The sequence below is a fragment of the Cherax quadricarinatus genome, chromosome 51 (genome assembly GCF_038502225.1).
Source record: "Cherax quadricarinatus isolate ZL_2023a chromosome 51, ASM3850222v1, whole genome shotgun sequence".
Classification (NCBI taxonomy): domain Eukaryota; kingdom Metazoa; phylum Arthropoda; class Malacostraca; order Decapoda; family Parastacidae; genus Cherax; species Cherax quadricarinatus.
The window spans coordinates 17,439,056-17,449,701 of NC_091342.1; positions in this window are offsets into that span (position 1 = coordinate 17,439,056).

Consider the following 10,646-nt stretch of genomic DNA (forward strand, 5'->3'; position numbering starts at 1 on the left):
CACCTGTGTTACAACACTACTACGACGATCACACTTGTGTTACAACACCACGACAACGACCACACCTGTGTTACAACACCACGACGACCACCGCACCTGTGTTGCAACACCACGAAAAAGACCACACCTGTGTTACAACACCGCGACAACGACCAAACCTGTGTTACAACACCGCGACAACGACCATACCTGTGTTACAACACCACGACGACGACCACACCTGTGTTACAACACAACAACGACCATGCCTGTTTTACAACACCACGACAACGACCACACCTGTTACAACACTACAACGACCACCTGTGTTACAACACCACGGCAACGACCATACCTATGTTACGCTACAACGACCACACCTGTGTTACAACACCACGACGACCATCACACCTGTGTTACAACACCACGACAACGACCACAGCTGCGTTACAACACCACGACGACGATCACACCTGTGTTACAACACCACGACAACGACCACACCTGTTACAACACTACGACGATGATCACACCTGTGTTACAACACGACAACGACAACACCTGTGTTACAACACCACGACGACCACCACACCTGTGTCACACCACGACAACGACCACACCTGTTACAACACCACGACCACAACTGTGTTACAACACCACGACAACGACCACACCTGTGTTACAACACCACGACGACGACCACACCTGTGTTACAACACCACGACGACGACCACACCTGTGTTACAACACCACGACGACCACCACACCTGTTACACCACGACAACGACCACACCTATGTTACAACACCACAACGACCACACCTGTGTTACAACACCACGACGACGATCACACCTGTGTTACAACACCACGAGGACGACCACACCTGTGTTACAACACCACGACAACGACCACACCTGTGTTACAACACTACGACGACGATCACACCTGTGTTACACCACCAAGACGACGACCACACCTGTGTTACAACACCACGACAACGACCACACCTGTGTTACAACACTACGACAACGACCACACCTGTGTTACACCACGACAACGACCACACCTGTGTTACAACACCACGACGACCACCACACCTGTGTTACAACACCACGACAACGACCACAGCTGCGTTACAACACCACGACGACGATCACACCTGTGTTACAACACCAAGACAACGACCACACCTGTGTTACAGCACCACGACGACGATCACACCTGTGTTACAACACCACGACGACGACCACACCTGTGTTACAACACGACAACGACCACACCTGTGGTACAACACCACGACGACCACCACACCTGTGTTACAACACCACGACAACGACCACAGCTGCGTTACAACACCAGGACGACGACCACACCTGTGTAACACGACAACGACCACACCTGTGTTACAACACCACGACGACCACCACACCTGTGTTACAACACCACACCAACGACCACACCTGTGTTACAACACCACGACAACGACCACACCTGTGTTACAACACCACGACGACGACCACACCTGTGTTACAACACCACGACAACGACCACACCTGTGTTACAACACTACGACGACGATCACACCTGTTACAACACCACGACAACGACCACATCTGTGTTACAACACGACGACGACGATCACACCTGTGTTACAACACCACGACAACGACCACACCTGTGTTACAACACCACGACGACGATCACACCTGTGTTACAACACCACGACAACGACCACACATGTGTTACAGCACCACGGCGACGATCACACCTGTGTTACAACACCACGACGACGACCACACCTGTGTTACAACACGACAACGACCACACCTGTGTTACAACACTACTACGACGATCACACTTGTGTTACAACACCACGACAACGACCACACCTGTGTTACAACACCACGAGGACCACCGCACCTGTGTTGCAACACCACGAAAAAGACCACACCTGTGTTACAACACCGCGCAACGACCAAACCTGTGTTATAACACCGCGACAACGACCATACCTGTGTTACAACACCACGACGACGACCACACCTGTGTTACAACACAACAACGACCATGCCTGTTTTACAACACCACGACAACGACCACACCTGTTACAACACTACAACGACCACCTGTGTTACAACACCACGGCAACGACCATACCTATGTTACGCTACAACGTCTACCTGTGTTACAACACCACGACAACGACCATACCTATGTTACACTACAACGACCACCTATGATGACACCACGACAACGACCATACCTGCGCTACAACACTACAACGACCACCTGTGTTACAACACCACGACAATGACCAGACCTGTGTTACACCACGACAACGACCACACCTGTGTTGGAACACCACGACAACGACCACACCTGTGTTAGAACACCACGACAACGACCACACCTGTCTTACAACACCACGATGACGACCACACCTGTGTTGCAACACCACAACAACGACCACACTTGTGTTACAACACCACGACAACGACTACACCTGTTACAACACTACAACGACCACCTGTGTTACAACACCACGACAACGACCACACCTGTTACAACACGACGACGACCACACTTGTGTTACAACACTACGACAACACCTGTGTTATACCACGACAACGACCAGCTGTGATGATGACGCCACGACGACGACCATACATGTGTTACAACACGACAACGACCACCTGTGTTACACTACAACGATCACACCTGTGTTGATGACACTACGACAACGACCACACTGTGTTAATAACACCACGACAACGACAACACCTGTGTTAACACCACGACAACGACCACACTTGTGTTAATAACACCACGACAACGACCACACCTGTGTTAACACCATGACAACCACCACACCTGTGTTAACACCACGACAACGACCACACCTGTGTTAATACCACGACAACGACCACACCTGTGTTAATAACACCACGACAACGACCACATCTGTGTTAACACCACGACACCGACCACACCTGTGTTAACATCATGACAACGACCACACCTGTTAACACCACGACAACGACCACACTTGTTAGTAGCACCACGACAACGACCACACCTGTGTTAACAATACCACGACAACGACCACACCTGTGTTAATAACACCACGACAACGACCACACCTGTGTTAACACCACGACAACGACCACAACTGTGTTAACGCCATGACAACGACCACACCTGTGTTAACACCATGACAACGACCACCCCTGTTAACACCACGACAACGACCACGCCTGTGTTAATAACACCACGACAACGACCACACTTGTGTTAACAATACCACGACAACGACCACACCTGTGTTAACACCACGACAACGACCGTACTTGTGTTAATAACACCACGACAACGACCACACCTGTGTTAACACCATGACAACGACCACCCCTGTTAACACCACGACAACGACCACACTTGTGTTAATAACACCACGACAACGACCACACTTGTGTTAACAATACCACGACAACGACCACACCTGTGTTAACACCACGACAACGACCGTACTTGTGTTAATAACACCACGACAAAGACCACACCTGGACTTTATTATGGACCTAGATCTTAATGGTTTGAAACATGGTCTATCGTTTTCTTTCCAATGTGTGGAGTAAACTGAGGAGTCCCCCATATATATATATATATATATATATATATATATATATATATATATATATATATATATATATATATATATATATATATATATATATATATATATATATCACATGTGCTCTCGTGATCTTGGTAAAATATAAATTGAGGTAATAATATACTTGAACACCGTATACAACGATGGAGTGGAAATTTAATATTAGAGACGTGGGAGTGATAATGTCGGAGGTTCTCACATTCAAGGATGACAACACTGTTATTTATCACAGGTGTAAGGAGAATGATAGGCTGGGTAATTTGAACCTTCACAACAAGAGATGCCGAACCACTGATGATACACTTCAAGTCACTTGTTCTCTCCCTCTGTGCTGAAATATTGTTAGGTAAATGACCACAGATGCAACTAATGTGACATTTTATTGTGGCAACGTTTCGCTCTCCAGCTCCTGAAGAGCGAAACGTTGTCACAATAAAATGTCACATTGCATCTGTGTCCATTTACTTTACATTTTGTCGGTATCGCTCTATACTAACATATTTTGCTAAGGCAAGCAAAATTGCAGCGATGCACAGTGTGGAGAGAACATTCGCTTCACTTATAAACTCAGTTACCTTGATTACTGGGAATGCTTGACGTCCCTCGACCTATACTCCCGGGAGCGAAGGTCACAATGATTTGTACATCACAATTTACACTTGGATTTTTTTTTTGATTGAGTGATGATAAACCTGGACACAGTGATGACCCGCTACGAGAGCAAGTTGCTTGGCAGACGGTGCAAAATACCGGCAATGAAAGGCAAGGGATGTGACGTGTATACACTGACAACACTTCGATAAGTGTAGAGAGACCAAGACTCTTCAACAACTTCCTTACGTATGGTGAATCATTAAGAGATCACCTGCCCATGCCCTCTTCCTACCTACCCACGCCCTCCCTGCTTTCCCACGCCCTCCCTGCCTGCCCACGCCCTCTCCTTACGTGCCCACGCCCTCTCCAACTGCCCACGTCCTCTCCTTACCTGCCCACCCCTTCTCTTCACCTAACCACACTCCTTCCTACTTATCCTTTTATCCACACTACCCCTTGTACTACACCTTTCTCCCTCTTCCTCCATCAATTATTCTTCCATTTCCTCCATTCACCCTTCTCACTCTTCCTACATCCACCCGTCCCTGCTTCCATTTTCCGCTACCTATCCCTTCTGCTTCCTCATCTCTCCCATCCTCCTCCTCCTCCTCCTCGAATTCCTCAACATCGTCTCCCCTTCTATGCTTCCTTCTCCCCCATCTCCTCTTGATCCTTCTATTCACCCTCCTCCACATCTCCCTTATTCAATTCCTCCTCTTCCCCTCCCTATATTAATCCTCCTCCATATCTTCTCCCTTATGCTATCCCCCTCCATCTCTTCTCCCTCCTCCTCCTCCACATTAACATACCCTCGACGCACCCCAGCGTACAGGCACGTTAACACGCACTCATGCGTTTATAAACAAAATACGCATCAAGCGTGTAAATACCAGACGCCGCTGCTGGTGCCATCAACTCACCACTCAATGACGGCACAAAATTAAGGGAGACGACAAAAACGCTTAAAATAACGCACGTAGAAAACGGCACACTAGGCCTAGGAGCGCAGAAAACAACACACTAGACAAAGGCACGCATAAAATAACACACTAAACATATGTACATAGAAAATGACACACAAGGCATGTGCACCTTGAAAACAACACACCAGTAATATGTACACATCAAGCATGTGAACACAAAAAAGACACATCAGGCATGTGCACATAGAAAACGGGGGTCAACCAAGGGTATGGTAACAAGCTTAATCAGAATGATAATAAATCTAACACTTACGAAAATAGAGAATGACTTGTTGATACTTTTCACTGAACAAAGTTGTATATATTAGTAGTGAGTTGCTACCCCATGTTGTATGACAGTTATACAGTGGGAACAAAAGTTAGCTGTGTTTCACTGTCATATTCCATGGTACTGGATGGCGTTTCACTGTCATATTCCATCATATCAGATGGGTCACATACATACTGTAGTGTTGAAATATATCAGCCTGAGCTGGGAGACTTCAGTAGTGTCAGTCTGAGCTGGCAGACTAAGACATGGTCAAGTATTCCACTAAAGGATCATCAGCTACGACAGCATCAAATGTTTCCTTCCAGCAGAGTTGCACTTACTATTACCCGGCAATTACAATCTCTCTGGATGACCTACCCAATACACACGAGCAATGAAATCTAAGATATCTCAATCATTACAGAGCAAGACAGCAATAATGAACTTCAACTAAAGAGTACAGATCTACGTGTGTAAATCTGGAAATGTGTGCATGTAGATACAATGAACATTCTTCATTGCAGTAATCACCCCATACCAGGTCTCAATATTATGAAACATTCAAGACTTGAATAAATAGTTTAAAAGGACAAGTTGATAAATGAGATACTTTTATCCTCATCTTCCACCTTTATCTGTACTATACTGAAGAAATCACCGGCTGACGAAACATTTCCAGAATCAAGATACTCAAATGTTGCACAAAGTGTCTTATTTGTTCAAGACTGACATACCAAGCAACACCAGGTGACTAGTTTGATCCGGGAAGATGATACAGAGGGAGTGGAGGTAACTGTGGGGAAGATGATACAGAGGGAGTGGAGGTAACTGTGGGGAAGATGATACAGAGGGAGTGGAGGTAACTGTGAGGAAGATGATACAGAGGGAGTGGAGGTAACTGTGGGGAAGATGATACAGAGGGAGTGGAGGTAACTGTGAGGAAGATGATACAGAGGGAGTGGAGGTAACTGTGGGGAAGATGATACAGAGGGAGTGGAGGTAACTGTGGGGAAGATGATACAGAGGGAGTGGAGGTAACTGTGGGGAAGATGATACAGAGGGAGTGGAGGTAACTGTGAGGAAGATGATACAGAGGGAGTGGAGGTAACTGTGGGGAAGATGATACAGAGGGAGTGGAGGTAACTGTGGGGAAGATGATACAGAGGGAGTGGAGGTAACTGTGGGGAAGATGATACAGAGGGAGTGGAGGTAACTGTGGGGAAGATGATACAGAGGGAGTGGAGGTAACTGTGGGGAAGATGATACAGAGGGAGTGGAGGTAACTGTGGGGAAGATGATACAGAGGGAGTGGAGGTAACTGTGGGGAAAATGATACAGAGGGAGTGGAGGTAACTGTGGGGAAGATGATACAGAGGGAGTGGAGGTAACTGTGGGGAAGATGATACAGAGGGAGTGGAGGTAACTGTGGGGAAGATGATACAGAGGGAGTGGAGGTAACCGTGGGGAAGATGATACAGAGGGAGTGGAGGTAACTGTGGGGAAGATGATACAGAGGGAGTGGAGGTAACTGTGGGGAAGATGATACAGAGGGAGTGGAGGTAACTGTGGGGAAGATGATACAGAGGGAGTGGAGGTAACTGTGGGGAAGATGATACAGAGGGAATGGAGGTAATTGTGGGGAAGATGATACAGAGGGAGTGGAGGTAACTGTGGGGAAGATGATACAGAGGGAGTGGAGGTAACTGTGGGGAAGATGATACAGAGGGAGTAGAGGTAACTGTGGGGAAGATGATACAGAGGGAGTGGAGGTAACTGTGGGAAGATGATACAGAGGGAGTGGAGGTAACTGTGGGAAGATGATACAGAGGGAGTAGAGGTAACTGTGGGGAAGATGATACAGAGGGAGTGGAGGTAACTGTGGGAAGATGATACAGAGGGAGTGGAGGTAACTGTGGGAAGATGATACAGAGGGAGTGGAGGTAACTGTGGGGAAGATGATACAGAGGGAGTGGAGGTAACTGTGGGGAAGATGATACAGAGGGAGTGGAGGTAACCGTGGGGAAGATGATACAGAGGGAGTGGAGGTAACTGTGGGGAAGATGATACAGAGGGAGTGGAGGTAAATGTGGGGAAGATGATACAGAGGGAGTGGAGGTAACTGTGGGGAAGATGATACAGAGGGAGTGGAGGTAACTGTGGGGAAGATGATACAGAGGGAGTGGAGGTAACTGTGGGGAAGATGATACAGAGGGAGTGGAGGTAACTGTGGGAAGATGATACAGAGGGAGTGGAGGTAACTGTGGGAAGATGATACAGAGGGAGTGGAGGTGACTGTGGGGAAGATGATACAGAGGGAGTGGAGGTAACTGTGGGGAAGATGATACAGAGGGAGTGGAGGTAACTGTGGGGAAGATGATACAGAGGGAGTGGAGGTAACTGTGGGGAAGATGATACAGAGGGAGTGGAGGTAACTGTGGGGAAGATGATACAGAGGGAGTGGAGGTAACTGTGGGGAAGATGATACAGAGGGAGTGGAGGTAACTGTGGGGAAGATGATACAGAGGGAGTGGAGGTAACTGTGGGGAAGATGATACAGAGGGAGTGGAGGTAACTGTGGGGAAGATGATATAGAGGGAGTGGAGGTAACTGTGGGAAGATGATACAGAGGGAGTGGAGGTAACTGTGGGAAGATGATACAGAGGGAGTGGAGGTAACTGTGGGGAAGATGATACAGAGGGAGTGGAGGTAACTGTGGGGAAGATGATACAGAGGGAGTGGAGGTAACTGTGGGGAAGATGATACAGAGGGAGTGGAGGTAACTGTGGGGAAGATGATACAGAGGGAATGGAGGTAATTGTGGGGAAGATGATACAGAGGGAGTGGAGGTAACTGTGGGGAAGATGATACAGAGGGAGTGGAGGTAACTGTGGAGAAGATGATACAGAGGGAGTGGAGGTAACTGTGGGGAAGATGATACAGAGGGAGTGGATGTAACTGTGGGAAGATGATACAGAGGGAGTGGAGGTAACTGTGGGAAGATGATACAGAGGGAGTGGAGGTAACTGTGGGGAAGATGATACAGAGGGAGTGGAGGTAACTGTGGGAAGATGATACAGAGGGAGTGGAATTAACTGTGGGGAAGATGATACAGAGGGAGTGGAGGTAACTGTGGGAAGATGATACAGAGGGAGTGGAGGAAACTGTGGGGAAGATGATACAGAGGGAGTGGAGGTAACTGTGGGGAATATGATACAGAGGGAGTGGAGGTAACTGTGGGGAAGATGATACAGAGGGAGTGGAGGTAACTGTGGGGAAGATGATACAGAGGGAGTGGAGGTAACTGTGGGGAAGATGATACAGAGGGAGTGGAGGTAACTGTGGGGAAGATGATACAGAGGGAGTGGAGGTAACTGTGGGGAAGATGATACAGAGGGAGTGGAGGTAACTGTGGGGAAGATGATACAGAGGGAGTGGAGGTAACTGTGGGGAAGATGATACAGAGGGAGTGGAGGTAACTGTGGGGAAGATGATACAGAGGGAGTGGAGGTAACTGTGGGGAAGATGATACAGAGGGAGTGGAGGTAACTGTGGGGAAGATGATACAGAGGGAGTGGAGGTAACTGTGGGGAAGATGATACAGAGGGAGTGGAGGTAACTGTGGGGAAGATGATACAGAGGGAGTGGAGGTAACTGTGGGGAAAATGATACAGAAGGAGTGGAGGTAATTGTGGGGAAGATGATACAGAGGGAGTGGAGGTAACTGTGGGGAAGATGATACAGAGGGAGTGGAGGTAACTGTGGGGAAGATGATACAGAGGGAATGGAGGTAATTGTGGGGAAGATAATAGAGGGAGTGGAGGTAACTGTGGGGAAGATGATACAGAAGGAGTGGAGGTAACTGTGAGGAAGATGATACAGAGGGAGTGGAGGTAACTGTGGGGAAGATGATACAGAGGGAGTGGAGGTAACTGTGGGGAAGATGATACAGAGGGAGTGGAGGTAACTGTGAGGAAGATGATACAGAGGGAGTGGAGGTAATTGTGGGGAAGGTGATACAGAGGGAGTTCAGGTAACTGTGGGGAAGATGATACGGAGGGAGTGGAGGTAACTGTGGGGAAGATGATACAGAGGGAGTGGAGGTAACTGTGGGGAAGATGATACAGAGGGAGTGGAGGTAATTGTGGGGAAGATGATACAGAGGGAGTTCAGGTAACTGTGGGGAAAATGATACGGAGGGAGTGGAGGTAACTGTGGGGAAGATGATACAGAGGGAGTGGAGGTAACTGTGGGGAAGATGATACAGAGGGAATGGAGGTAATTGTGGGGAAGATGATACAGAGGGAGTGGAGGTAACTGTGGGGAAGATGATAGAGGGAGTGGAGGTAACTGTGGGGAAGATGATACAGAGGTAGTGGAGGTAATTGTGGGGAAGATGATACAGAGGGAGTTCAGGTAACTGTGGGGAAAATGATACGGAGGGAGTGGAGGTAACTGTGGGGAAGATGATACAGAGGGAGTGGAGGTAACTGTGGGGAAGATGATACAGAGGGAGTGGAGGTAATTGTGGGGAAGATGATACAGAGGGAGTTCAGGTAACTGTGGGGAAAATGATACGGAGGGAGTGGAGGTAACTGTGGGGAAGATGATACAGAGGGAGTGGAGGTAACTGTGGGGAAGATGATACAGAGGGAGTGGAGGTAACTGTGGGGAAGATGATACAGAGGGAATGGAGGTAATTGTGGGGAAGATGATACAGTTTCGAAGTTGAAATGCACCTTTCCCCCATTTACTAAATCTTCAGCAGCACCCCCTACCCCTTCCTTCACAGATTTCCCCCACCACCCCTCTCCATTAAAGAAACGACACATTAACCCCCTTCTTCACTAAGAACTTCCCCTGTTACCTCTTTACTATCAGCAAGGATTTACAGTGCTTTCCCCTCCCCCGCAAATAATGATTTAAAATGCCTTCCTTCCTTCTTTCTTTCCTTCCTTCCTTCCTTCCTCCTCCTTCTCTTGTCCATCTGCACCTTACAGATTACACTAAAAGTTCTTACTGCTCCCCCAGTCCCTCTTTCTCCCCACCATCCTCACCATCATCTTCCTCCCCTCCATTAACCTCAATTCCCCCCTTCCCTCCCCCCCACACCAACAACCACGTCAATGCACAACAATATCCCAGCCATCTGGTGGAGGCACCATTTATT